This window comes from Cyanistes caeruleus, chromosome 4, assembly GCF_971803275.1.
Source record: "Cyanistes caeruleus chromosome 4, bCyaCae1.hap1.1, whole genome shotgun sequence".
Taxonomy (NCBI): domain Eukaryota; kingdom Metazoa; phylum Chordata; class Aves; order Passeriformes; family Paridae; genus Cyanistes; species Cyanistes caeruleus.
The window spans coordinates 51,545,991-51,560,575 of record NC_141704.1 but is presented as its reverse complement, the minus strand read 5'-3'; the positions used below and the strand labels follow the sequence as shown (position 1 = coordinate 51,560,575).

At 38.1% G+C, this 14,585-nt stretch overlaps 1 long non-coding RNA gene across 1 annotated transcript; it reads right to left on the bottom strand.

The window, feature by feature from the left end:
- Positions 1-5,142: 5,142 nt before the first annotated feature.
- On the bottom strand, positions 5,143-13,577 carry LOC147653639 (uncharacterized). The gene is made up of 3 exons (XR_015285971.1): positions 13,423-13,577; positions 8,909-9,091; positions 5,143-8,003 (listed from the first exon to the last, which is right to left on the bottom strand). It is a non-coding gene; the product is annotated as an uncharacterized LOC147653639 (long non-coding RNA).
- Positions 13,578-14,585: the final 1,008 nt, after the last annotated feature.

Genomic DNA, 14,585 nt, shown 5'->3' with positions numbered 1-14,585 from the left:
CTGAGGTTTAGAGGTAACTTTGGCCTCCTCTCTTAAAACCAGCTATGTTTCTTTGAGTTTCATTGGGTTTCTTTGAGTACCTTAATAGTCCATTCCTTGAAACCAGTCCAGTCTGGATAAGGGTTTCTTGAACATAAGTGTGTGGAATGTCAAAAAACATTCCTAAGAAGTAGAGCTATGATGCTTATTAATATTTTCCCACTTGAAGATGCTTCTACTATAATATCTTCATTTTCATGGCTTCATTCTTTTGAGATTTTATATTACTTTGCTCTTTCCTGGTATCAACATATTGTTTAAAGAAAAAATCCTTAAAAAAATACTAATGAGCTCTTATCTTTGTGTTAATAAGTTTGATGATTCTTCTTGTGTTGCTGTCCTTGAGGTTATTCAGATCTTTTTTTGTTAGTCCATTCTTATTCTTCATTGGCATACAGCTGTGTTTTACCGGCAGATTTCATTAGCACTTCTCCAAACTTCATGTTGCAGTCAGCAATGAAAAATTAATCTGTGTTAAGAACAAAAGAAATACTTACTGATCCAGACTAGAGATTTATCCCAATGTTATGCCTTGGGCAGTGGCAGTAGGAGAGGTCATTTGGGGAGTGCATGTTCACTTTAACACTACCTGTGGTCCATGGCAGGACTAAAACTAATTATTCAAGGTCATCTCCATATTCTTGTCTAACAAAATCTTTCAACAGAAAGCAGAGTCTAATAAAATCTTTCAACTTTCACCTTAACTCTATTCCATCTGAAAGTAGAACAGTATTGAGCCCCTTTTCCATATAATTTATGTCATGCCTGATCCCACACTTTCCAATACACCTTCACTTATTTGACTTTTGATACGTCACACAGATATCCTTCCTCTAGTCTACAGATCATCCCTACAAATCCCATGGAATTCCTTTAGCTGATGATTTTTGCAGTCTGTATGTAATACCAGCCTTTCAGGTCAGGAAAGATGGAATGAGGTGTTGGATTGTGGCATACTATAGCCAGTTCTGATTCCATCAGAATGGAATCTGGTGTGGTAGCCTGGTTTCATCAAGGTTTCAATAATTTTCTTTATTAAATACATCTTGTTTTCTTGTATCTCACTTTCTTCTGAGTACTCTCTCCTGTTGTGAGATCTTTTAATCAATTTCAATTTATTGAAAATTTACTGAAGAGCTGATGTGTTTATTTTTTTTTAAAAATCCCAGCTAGGCCTTAGAGAGATGACAAAACAATCTAGCCCCTCTGGAGAAGACAACCCCTGTCACTGGGGAAATCTGTGATTGTATAAGGGTCACAATGGTCACTGAAATTAATGAAGTTTAGCTCTGCTTGCTTCATGTTCTGCCCTAATATACTTCTCTTCAGCCCAAAAAGCCTTAGAAACTTGTAGGACACCATCACAGGTAATAAAAATTATTTTCTACTTTATCCACAATATTTTGTGACAAAAATGGAATAGAAATTTTAGATAGAGTTGAGTTCTTAATCTTCTGCAAGACCAGGCCAAATGCCCAGATGTCATGAGTGGGACTGGTCAGCAGACAGAGCAGTAGAAGACATTCCTGCTTGTATGGCCAGACTTCAGTAACACAGTAATTTACTCCCATCATTTTTTTCCCAGTAACTTCACTATCATGCACAATCCTCCTACTCTAAAATATATTAAAAATTCAGTAAACTCCACTCATTTATGGTAAATTTCATCTAGACTGTTACACAAATTTTTAGTTCCAAAAGACTTTTTATTTACCAATAATAGCTTTGCTAACTTCTAATAAAATTAAACTTTGCTTTGGCTTCCTCAGTTTGGCTGCAATTCAAACTTTTGGATGGGGGGACTCAATTCAAGCTGGTTTTCAATTCAAATTGTCTAACTCCCCCAGTTAAGTGCCATTATGCAGCAGATAATATTTTTTTTTAATTTTTAAAATTGTAGAGTTTGTTTAAAATTAATTGCAAATTTTCAATTTATATCTGCCTCCAATACATGATCAGGAAGTGTCCTCACATAGCCCTGAAAACAACAAGAGAGAGGGTAATTCTCCCATGCCATGGGCATGACTATCACTGGATTTGAAACCTGAGGAACTTCAACATATACAAGTCCATGGGAGCCAACAGATGCATATTAGGGGCCTGAGGGAATTGGCTGATATAGGTACCCAGCCATTCTCCATCATATTTGAAAAGCTGTCACTCTCAAGCAAATTGTCCAGTGACTAGGAGTAAGGGAAACACCACAGCTATTTTTAAAAAAGGTAAAGATAGCTGGAGTGGAACTTTTCATGAGGGCATGGTGCGATAGAACAAGGGAGAATGGCCTTAATCATAGAATTGCAACATGATTTGGGTGGGAAGGGAGCTAAAAGATCCTTTAGTTCCAATCCCACTTCCTTGGGTAGGGACATCCCCCCTAGACCAGGCTGCTCATGGCCTTATCCAACCTGGCTCTGAACACTCCCAGGGATGGGGCATCTACAACCTCCCTGAGCAACCCATTCCCGTGCCTCATGACCCTCAGGAAAAAAGCCTTCAGTCCATCTAACCTAAATTTCCTCTCTTTCAGTTTGTACCCATTACTCCTTGTCCTGTCACTACAGTTCCTGATGAAGTGCTCCTCTCCAGCTTCCCTGCAGGCCCCTTTCAGATACTGGGAGGCTGCTATGAGGGCTCCACACAGCTTTCTCTTCTCCAGGCTTTTTCAGCCTTTCTTCAGGCTAGGAGAGGTGCTCCATTTTCATATTATCTACATATATATTACTATATTGGTATTTGTCTGATAATATATATATATTAATTCATATGGGTATAAATTCATAGGTATTAATATACAGTCCCCTGGCTCAGTGCTCCTCAAGAGAAACTACTTATTAATTGATACATTTCTTTTTAGGGGCAAGTTCTAGCAGCTGGATGAATATTTCTGGGGTTTGGTTTGTACCATAACTGACATTTTTCAGAAAAAAAAAACCAACCCTTTTTATTCCTTTCTATTCACTCCAAATTTCAGAATTTGAACCTTATAATATCCAGATGTGGCACAGTCAGAGAAACTGATCTGTAATGGTTTCTTTAAGTCTTTATTAATTATTTTTTTCTACTACTCCATGATGTGATTTCACTTAGCTCAGATTGTCCATCAGTTTCATAACATTTTTATTAATAATAACCTTATGGAAAATTAGAATTAAAAGTAGTATTTGATTCACTTATCTTCTTGGAAAGACAACATTTATCAGTTCATATTACAGTTAGGTATTGGCTTTCTACAGTGGAGTGGCATTTTGTGGTAGCTACTAAAGCTGTCTTTACAAAAGCAACTTCTTTTTTTCTTGTGGAGGCTTATTTTCCTTAATTAGTCTTCATTAATTTTAAAAAGGAGCTTAATGCAGTATATGTGAGGCCTCAGCTGTGGTTATAGGAGACAGTTATAAAAGAATTGGTAATTGCGTGCTTTTTTCATTTCACTGCTGCTGAAGGTGAAAAGATATAAAACTATAATTTCTAATATCTGATCATAGGAAATTCTTGATGCATACCTTTGATTTTGCTGCATGAATCTTCATTAACCTAATATCTGTTGACATACTGTGAGTCTGGCACAGAAAAATTTGAACTTACTCCTTTATCAGGCATCTTAAGCAGTGCCCAAAATTCTCCCTGAGACAGACTTTATCTTTCCTACCTTTGTTAGCTTCCATTTGTATTCAGAATTCTAGAGGAAACTACACAGACAAGGCATTTGAAAGACATGAAGTGTGGGCTAGGGGTATATACATGTAGATTTAGGGTAAATTAAAATAGGCTGTAAGAAGTTAACTCATGAACTAACAATATTATAATGATTGCTGCAGGTCTAGCTGGAACACTCAGTGTTTATCATTTTGGTTATGTCTATACAAAGTTTTCCAAATACATCTCTTCATTACTACGTGGTTTCTTCCTATGTCATGGTAGGTTTTCTATCTCCATTGCACCTAAATACTGGAATGCATAACAAGGAACACCCAATACCACCTCATAAATGGGTTAACTGTCAGCTGAAATGTGAAATCGTGCAATAAAAATGATTGAATTGCAAATTTTGATGCATTCTCTCTCTGCTTTCCACACCAGAATCTTTGTTAGGGACTTCTAATTCTCTTTAATTTCCCTCTGGAAGGGGGAGGGAAGTGGGAGGTTGCACTTCAGCTTCTGTTTTGCCATGGGGCTCATCATACTAAAATCAAGTGGGTGATTTCAGTAGAAAGCTCTTTGATTATGCAACATGAAATAATGTAGCAGTACAATTGCTTGAAATTCATGGAATTATTTTAATTAACCCATGGTAATATTAGCCTTTAATGTGTCCAAAAAACAACAATGATTTTATGCAAATTAAGAAAATGACATTGAAAATGTTTTTATATATAACCTGATTTTTCTCCCTAGGCATTCGGGAGTCCATTGTTACCTGAAATGGCTGTCACTACAGGACTAGCAGAATGAGGTTCAGGTTATTCATGAGAATCAGCCAAAGAGTACAAAAGAGATGGTATTGTGATTAAACTAAGAACAAGTAAAAAAGTGTGAAAAAGTTATATGGAAGCCAATAGCAATTTTTAGAGATTTACAGATAATTTCTCTCATATTTGCTAACTATAATGAGGTTGGAGATATAGCCACTCTATGTAAAGCTGAAATTTCAAGATGAAGCAGTAAGATCCAAATTTTTCTGGGAAAATAATAAAAAAGACAAGTACATCCCAGTAAATTAAATAAAGCAGCTGTGATACACATCCTGTGGCAACAGAGAGCAAATGCAGCATGAAGATAGTTGTATTTCTTACATTTCTCTCAAGGAGATCTATTCCTTTCTGGAAAGTGTGTGGTGCTACTGCTGGAGCTTGCTGTGCCAGGGACATTGGGGTTTTTTTAGAGATCCTTGGACTTGCTGCATAAAAATTATGTATATAGGTAATGTTACTTTTGTGACATATTATTCTTAATTATTATTATACATATTCTACTTCTGTGCTATATTATACAGCTGAACATTCTGACATGTAATATAAGAGAGCACAGTAAGATACAGAGTGAAAGTACCAACCATTTCTAATTTGTGTTAATGTCACAAAGAATATTTGACAGAAAAGAAGCTACTCAGTACCCATGAGCATCACTATTTATTAAGCTAACACTTTTCTCATTCACTGCCACGTGCAAAAAAAAAAAAAATGCATAAATTAATGTCAAAAAAACATTCCATCTGTTATCAGGGATTTTTTTTTTTTTTTCCCCAAGTATTTGAATGCCTCTGGCATTGCAAAAATGTATTATGTTTTATAAATCCTGTTACTGTTTCATGCAGAGGACTGAGGAAAGGCTACTGTTTTGCTAGAGGATACCAAATATTGCTTTCTGAGTTATAATTCACAGTAAATTGAAGGAATGATGACATTTAGCTTTGGAATATACTTTTCTTCAGGTGACCAGAATTTTTATGGTGTAAATGGCAGATGCTAGTATAGGAAAAGCAAAAGCCATGATCACCATATGATTTATTTTTGCTACAGGTGAACCCTGCAATTTAGCTCTTGTCAGCATGCAAATTAAAGTTGTCTTATGCGATTTAGCTCGGTTAGATAGCACTAATGTGATTGCTTATGCACCTTCTGTTTCATGGACTTGAAGTGCTCATTTGAGGCTCATCAGCAACAAGCTATCTTTGGTGACAGTTACTGTAAATGTACTCTGGGGAAACTGATTTAAGAAACTAGAGCTTTTCAAGGTAAATGTTTTGTGGTGTTTCAATCCAATCCTCTGTGAATTCATCAGAATCCTATTTAAAGATCACTCTGTGCAAAGTTTGTGGGCTGCTACCTCTCAAGTTAATTCTCATCTTGCTGCAAACAAATATGGCCTTTGGAAGAGTGAAAGAAAACATTTGCCAGAGATTCTATCTGTAGTGAAAAAAAAAACCCAAGCTCACTTAGAGAGCAACAGAAAGATCCATCACTTTGCATTATGAAATCCATGACGTTTAAAATTGTGTTTAAAAATTCAGTTTTGGACAATGTTAGTGTTATCTTACTGAAAGGCAATGAGCTTCTCTCAAGCTTCAGACACTTAACTTCTCAATCAAATGAATTGTTTTTCACCCATGAGGATAGTTCTCTCTCTCTTTGTCCTTTTTCTTTTAGTTGTAATTTTAGGTCTGAAGCTGTGGAGGTCCAGGATATCTGTTGGCTTAGCCCTGGTCTCTGGGAGGGATGGTGCTCCCCTTCCTCCTCTACATGTTGCTGATGGAATTAATGGGCTGAACAGTTTTTTTATTTGATCCAAGGTTAGTCAGTATTCAGAAGATCCTGTTCATCACAAAATTCTAAAATTCTGACTATTTCCTAACTTTTCAGGAAAAATAAAGCATATCTTGAATATCTGGGGTTGTTGTTGTTGTTGTTGGTTTTGTTTTGTTTTGTTTAATAAAAAATAATTTAATATTTTAATTAAATCTTTAAAAAATAAAATCAAAATTTTGAGCTTGCTGTGTGGAAAGCCTACTGGTGTTGTCCACAGTGGGAGTCCTGATGCCATGAGGACCAACTGTGAGGGACCTTGCAACCCCAGCTTAACCCCAAAGACATTCAGCCTCTAGTGCTTCCTCCAGATGGGAGGGGGAGCCAGCTTGGTCTGGGTTCTGTGAGTCTCCCAGACACCTTTGCTACACAGCTCTTCTAATGTCAGGCTTCCAAACCCTGTGGCAGTTGGTTTTGGCACAAACCCAGCAGAAGCTTGTGATTTCCCATGGTGTGGCACATTGTGGGACTGCTCTGGAAGCAGGGAAAGCCATGCCAGCCAGCATCTGTGAGGCAATGCACTGGAAGGAGCCAGATTTCCAGCCAAACTTTGCTTGTAGTTCAGTGAGAGCTTTTGGGAACTATAGTTTTGAACAAAGTAGCCTCTTCCACGCATCACAGAAGCAGTGAGGAAATTCTCCACCAGCTGTGGTAGATCAGAGACCTCGCTGGGGTCCCACAGGTTTTGTCATCACTTTTGCTTGAGGTTCACCCAGGCTACATGGCTGTGGGAAAAGCTTTCAGTAGTGCAATATCATCAGTCAGTGGTGGAAAATACGTGTTTTTATGGGAAAAAAATCAACTTCACCAAAGTGAGACTGGAGAAGATACGAGTGACTGAGCACTTGGAAGGCTGGGACTCTGGCATTTTGAAAGTTCTGCTTTCTGCCTCGTTTGTATTGGACCCAGATGGTGTGGCTGATGTTTTCCAGTTTCTAGCCAATTCAGGGACTTAGTAGAAATCTGCCGGTTGTTTAAACTGTAAGGAAAGCAAATGATAAATCGTGTGGAGGGAGCAGCACACTAAACACTTGGCAGGTATTACTCTGTCTCTTCTATCCTGGAATTTACCCACATTGTTTTCCAAGAAAATCATATCTTGAGGTGCAGTGAGGCCTTCCTGTTCCTGGAGCTGCAGAAGCTCAAGAGTCAAGAGCGCCGCTTAGCTGAGGCACAAAGCCAAGTACATGCTTGACCTCTCCTCTTGGGTGCACCCAAAACCAGAGTGATGCTTATTTTGGATGTTCCACTGTGTTATGGCAGCAGAAAAGCATGTTTGCAAAATATCTGGAAACTGTGGCTATTTAATTTATCTACATTTCTTAAAGGAGCATATATCATATTTAGTTCCTCCCTCATATATATAAGAATTCATATGATAACATCTTCCATATCTTAGTTTTTTCCTGATGCTAGAGCCTAACTCCCTATTCATCACAAGGTCAAAGGCAGTGCATAAGATAGGTCTTATCAACAAATTAATAAATCACTAGATTTGGGACACATAATATCTGCAGATGCTTCTAAACCACAGTGACAGGATGAAATTTGTGGTGTTAAATGACCAAAACTGTCTTGCATGGCTGGGGACATTTTTCACAAACTGCAGATCTTGTTAGCTTGGCTCCAACAGTCAATGACAGCTTTATGCCTTTATGAAACCTATGGGACAGAAGGCAACATTTTGTCTGAAATAATTTGTATATAGTTTACAAATAAGAGAAATGTGTTAGACTCTGTCTAATCCAATCCATGTTTGTCTTTTTAAATGTGTTTGTAGCAGAAAAAACCCATAAAAAGGACTATGGGATATTGGCTTCAGTTTAGGTAGTAAGGACACCTGGTTGCTTTAATTTAGCCAGTCCAGTAATGTTTCAGATATTTCATATTTTTGCAGTGAGCAATCCTAATCCAAATCTTGCAGCTTTTATTCAATTAAGCAATCATTTTCTGTGTGGTTAACTTCAGATTAGCTGCCTTGATACATGCTAATGCAAAGGTTTCCAAATAAACCACAATTGTTCCAAATGTGAATGCAGTAAAACCTTATGTTAATGGTAGCCAGAGTAATTTTGCATGTTTTCTTTTTTTTTTTTTTTTATAGGAGGCTGTGAAGATCATACTGCCACATAATTAATAAATTGATTTCTTAAATGTTAGCACTGGAAACATAGAAGATATTCATGAAGAAATTTAAAGCCAGAAATACAGGCAATGTGAAGTGACCCTTTCTACATGTGATCAAGACTCTTTAATAGCACTTCAGATTTAATTTATCCTCAGTATTAAATTTTGAGCTAAAGCTCATTAAAAACTGCCAAAGATAATATTAAACAAAGTACTTTTACATGGTCCTTTCCTATGGTTGCATACATTTGAAGCATCAGTGAAAAATCAATTTTTTTAAAAAAACCCACATCTACTATTGTTTAAGGACCCAAATTTAGAAGATTTCCCTTTGGCACGGTGCTTCGTGTCTTTGGGGTTTTTTAGGAGGAGCTATACTTGAGGAGACTTAAAAAAACCTCAAGATTGCTCTGGGTGTCTGTGAGTGTCAAAAGACTGACCTACATTGGCAGTGATGGTTCCCTCCTAATCAAGTTGAGGAGTATGATGTCAATTCACTCTCTGAAGGCTTTCACTCTGCCGAGAGCTCAGCAGACTCCGTGACTTGTAAGTGGATGACCCTTCTTTCTGACCACAGAAGGGGTGCAGGGAGGCTACAACACATCACATATGTTCGTGTCAGCCTAGTGGGAAAACAGATGATAACCATCAAGATGTATGGATTTTAAATTGTATTTCAAACAAATTCAGGCAGACAATAAGCAGCAACCCTGCCTAAGATTCGTGGAGTCTGAAGTACATGTGATTCTGAGGCAAAGGGTCACCCTGTAACAGCTGTAGCTCCTCAATAATATAAAAGTAAACTGATTGTCAGGCATAGTCACCAGAAACTGAAAAGACATGAAGCCTCAATAGGCAAAATCTTTTGTCCTTTCTGTTATAAGCATCTGATTCTGGTCATACCACTTGAGAACTCAAATTTAGGGGCTTGTTAGTGAATAGAGAGCTGTGAGAGAGTGAGCCTGGATGGGTAAAATTAACCTGCTTAGAAATTCCAGAAAATGTAATCACCCCTCACTTCCCTGACCTTGTCCATGAGTTTTGTCACATTAATTTCCTCTGACCAGTTTTGCAGCTAAGCTGTATGATGTTAATAAAGAACGAAGCTGGTATAGGTGAGAGAGAGCACTGAGGGCTCCCACTTGCTCAGCAGCTTCTCTGCTCTGAGGTGACAGATGAGGGTGCCCTTTGAAAGCACCCTCTGAAACTCTCTTTGGTTGCACAGTGGGCTGTGCAGTAGAGGTTAGTGCAGTCAGAAAGATTGATGGCTTTCACTGAAGAGACTCTTTAAAGTACCTTCCCACACACATTCCTGGTTATATCACAGTGAATTTAACTTGTGACTCTATATAAGTAACTAAGAATAATGGAGTCTGATTTACTGCTGTTTCACTCTGTCTCTGGACTCAATTGAGTTACACAGGCATAAAATTCAATAGTGAAGAAATCCATAATATGTGCCTACCCTTATAAGTCATTTCCCGAGAAAACAGAAGCATCCTCAATGTGATCTTCTCCATAAAGAAAACAAAACAAAGCAAACCAAAACGAAAAATCCCAACAAACCCAAACTAAAAAACCCACCGAAACATACAGAAAAATAGAGTTTTCCTTATGACAATTGTTATATATGCAGAGATACATTTTAAACCTTTTCTCCCCTGCTGCATAGATCCTACTGTACGCAAGCCATGAAATAACTCCTGTACGTGGATAATGTCTCAAAAAGAAGGATTGCAGACCTATTTCCAATACTTATCTGTTTAAAGATTTCCACCCAGGATAAAGCAAACATAACCTAGCTTCTTCTCCTAGCAGTACCCATCATACCGACTTTAATCAGATTATGTTAATTAAGATAGAAATTGGAGGAAGTTGCCTTCTAATTAAAATGGAAATGGGATTTACAAAACAAATATCTAACAAACTCTGCTTTCTCCTATACTAAAAAAACCCAACAAACAATACAGTAAAATCTGCACAGTATTGCCAGATGCTATTTTGTGCTGACATGTTGAGCAGGGAGGGTGAGAGCCCCGTTCATGCTCTTTATCAGCAATGGACAGGCTGAAGAGCAACAAGCAGCTCTCCACCTGGAATAGAGCTTAGCCAGGGACTAATGGCTTCTGCCTTTCTTTGAAATTGCAGCATTTCTACTGGAAAGGTATTAAGTGCTGCCTCATTTATAGGAACTGAAAGGAGAGAAAGCAACTGGCATTAATCTGAAAAGGTATTTTAAGCAATTGGACCAGCATGGAAGGAACCAAGAAGACTGGAAGAAAGGGACACTGGAAGAATGGGAAATGCACAGGAAAGAAATATGGGAATGAGCTGAGGCAAAGCTGTGAGTTAGGAGGGATCCTGTGTGTCCTGATAAAATATGTGTGACACTGCAGATGCTGTACTTTGTCCTCAGAGGCTTGAAAATGCCAGTATTACAGGGATGTGAACAAACATCTTTGCTTTGTGTTTCCTGCTACAAGAGGAGGAAATCTGGATCTGACCTGTCCTGGTGGTGATCACTGCTGTTTGCCAAATGTAGAGGAGACAGGTTATGTCTGTGGGGATGCAGGAAGAGCAAGGAAAATTGAAAAGCAAGGCCTGCACATGCTAGCAGCTGAGCACACCCCTGCCTCTGGGTGTATTATCAGGCATTATACTGATTTGAACTGCCACCTATCAGGCAACCTAAGCCATGACACCAATATTTTCTTCCTATTTGGAATTAAATTGTGGAGTCCATGCCTTGGATTCAGAGTCTTTGGATCACATTGTGAGAGCCTGGTTCATCTACTCACAGATTTATTTACCAGCCTTTGTCTCAGGTAAACCTTCTCTACCAGTGTGAACTCATTCCTAAAATATTACACAAAACAGGTGGCAAAGCAGTGTTGATTTTGCTTGAACTACCTAAAATATGAACTCACAGGGAAATTTTTTTGAGGAAATAGTTTTTCTCCATGAGCTTCAGATGCCTCTGAAGCCACTCCGACATAGCCCACCTTCTACACTTGTTTCCTGCACTGTGTCCCAACTCTGATAGAAATAAGGGTGTTGAGCTGGATTATACTCCTCCTGGTCAGAGAGATTAGAGATAGGTTTGAATTCTTTCAGTAGAGAGAGGAGCTTAGTCAGAAGTACCTTAATGTGAAGGCTGATAGAGAAAAGTGGAGCACATTGACACATCCAGAGAAGACCTCCATTTTTGTAAAGAGTCACAATTTGTGCACCAAATACATCTAAAGAACTGATTTCTTAGGAAACCATGTGGATATATTGAATTACTCCTTCAAAAAGGGCTTATACAGTGCACAATCTATCCTATTTGTCTGTCAACAGTGCTACCACTTCTTCTATCACTGAAGCCCAGAATTAGTGTTAGCAATGAAAAAAATTTGCTTTCTGTCTTGAACTAAGCACAATGAAGTACTGAGCACATTCATGGACAGTCTCAATTTGTAGCAAATCAAGAAAATCTTGATTGTACTAAATTGTGATCCTTTTGGCTGACTACCATGCACCACAATTTGTCTAAGTTCACTGTGACACAAATCAAATAATTTAAATTTCACTTTTGTGAGTATCTATTACTTAGCAAGGTAAAGTCAGATCCATGCTGATCCTATCGGCTTCTCGCCAGACACAGGTGCTCACTCTCTAAAGCTTGTAGTTTTTAGGAAAAACCAGCTTGATTATATTAAGTATATGAATCTCAGCTTTTTAGATCAAATTATTTCCTGAATAATGAAATGTTACATGCTTGAAATGATAACAAAAATCAGGCTTCATTCAGAAATTCTGTTCAAAGTTAAAGAGCAATGGACCAGTGGATGTTTCAGGGTTCCCATGTTAACTGGAACATGACTTGTTTTATTGGGGAAAGGTAAAAAGTCATATGAATCTTAATTTTGCTAACACAAGTAATTAACAGTGGACCAATCAAAGTACTATCATGCTACATATTTATTATTTAATCTTCTATTTGCTACAGTAATTTTCAGTATTTTTCTCTATTTTTCCTGAAATTTTTGTAATTTTCACAAATTTTATATTTGCCTTATGATTTAGGCAGGTAATCACTCAGCATAGCAGATGACATCTTTAACTTGCTTCTGTTTGCTTATCTTAGCACCTAATGCCCCTTTAAGAACTTTTATTTTAGTTTACTGAAATAGCCATCATTTTCTGCTTCATGACTGGATGTAGGTATTTCTTCTGTCCATCTGTTTCAGTGAAAATACTTGTTAATTCTGATTTTGAAAACTGTATTTCGTATTTCATGCACTACTGTACTGTCCTGCATTAAAGAAAATAGATATGGACTAGAGGTGGTCTTTAAATGACTGACAATGAAGGAAAAGGTAAACTTTCTAGGTTAAGAAAGTGTAATAATTGAAACAAATTAAAATAAACAATATTAATACTAAGAAATAATAAAAATAGTAATAGCAATAATAATAAAAAAGACTAATAAATGATAAAGAAAGAAAGAGAGGGAGAGAGGAATGAAACCCAAAAGAACGATATGAGACACAATCCAATTGCTCACCACCTGCTGAACAGCACCCACCCCATCCCTGAGCAGCAATTGCCCCTCCTGGTCAAGTCACTTTAGTTATATACAGATCATGACATGCTTCTGAGCATCCCCCCTAGTTTGTATACTGAGCATCTGAGATATTCATCATTCATGAATATCTCTTTGTCTGGTTCAGTGCTGGCCATGTTCCCTCTGTGGGATCTTGTGCACCTCCTCACTGGCAGGGCATGGAATATCAAAAAGTCCTTAGGGTAAGCACTGCTAAGCAACAACTACAACATCAGAGTATTATCCACATATTTCTCATATTATACCCAAAACACAGCACTGTACCAGTTACTAAGAAGAAAATTAACTATCTCAGCCAAAGCCCCAACTTTCTCAGCCTCTATTGATGGAAGAGGTGTCCCAAACCTCTGGTCATTTTCAAGGCCCTCCTCTGGAGCTGGCCCATCAGGTGTGTGTCTTTCTTGGGCTGCTGTTCCCAGAACTGGCCTCAGTCACTCCATGGTAAAAGGCCACTACACAGGCACCATGTGCTGCTCAAACCTGACCTTCCAGCTGAATCCATTTCTGGCTGGGGGAGCTTGGCTGGCTGCCATGTGCTCACCAAACTACTCTGTCATTCCCTGTCCTCAGCAGGATGGGAGGACAAAGTGCATGGAGTGGCTACAGAATAGCTTTTGCAGAGCAGCTATTAGGTTTATTCTTTTTTTATTTACATACCACAGAATTGTGTCTGAGCCTTTTTGTAGCTAGCTGCCATTGTGTGGTAAATTTCATCTGCACAAGGTCACTTTGTATATAATCAGTTTTTAGTGTTGGATGTATTGTTTTAGACAGAACTCTAGACTTTCCTAATCAAACTCACAGTGTTATTACAATAAGAAATCTAAAATTTTTTTCTCAATATTTTGAACAATCTATTATTAAACAGACCCTTTTCCACTGTAGTAATGCCTAGGATATTCAGCTGTAGTCCAAAACTGTATTGTACATGATACAGTGCTGGATGTTACCAGCTTTTAGAAACAGAAAAGAATAAAAGAGAAGTAATTTTTATGAACTTATATTTGTAATCAGCAGAAGGATAATGGGCAATGTCTTTAAATATGAATTACTGGCAATTAGAAGAACTACAACCACGGGAGAAATAGAACTTAATTGTCTTTGTGGGAAATCTGGGACAGACAATTCGCCAAGGCATGGAGTAACTGAGAGCCAGAAGAGCTTCCCCATGGTGTTTCCTGTTAGAGTTTGATGAGGCTCCCACTATATCAAATTGAAGACATGTTTAAGTGCTGTAAGACTACATGTAGCTATTCCTGTGCAGGTACTAAGAGGTCCTCAACTGCCTGGTACTGAGAATTTCTGAGTCTGTCCTGTCAGTAGCTTGGAACCACAACCCTCTCTTTTGCCAGTTTGGAGTGACTATCCACTGCTTCTTCAGCAGCTTTGCTTCTTCAGAATGATATCCTTCATCATGCCAGCTTTGCCTCCCCTTGTTATCCACTTAAGTCTTGTTTCCTCCAGCAATAGAATACACATCTATAAAGCCATAATTACCAACCCAAGGA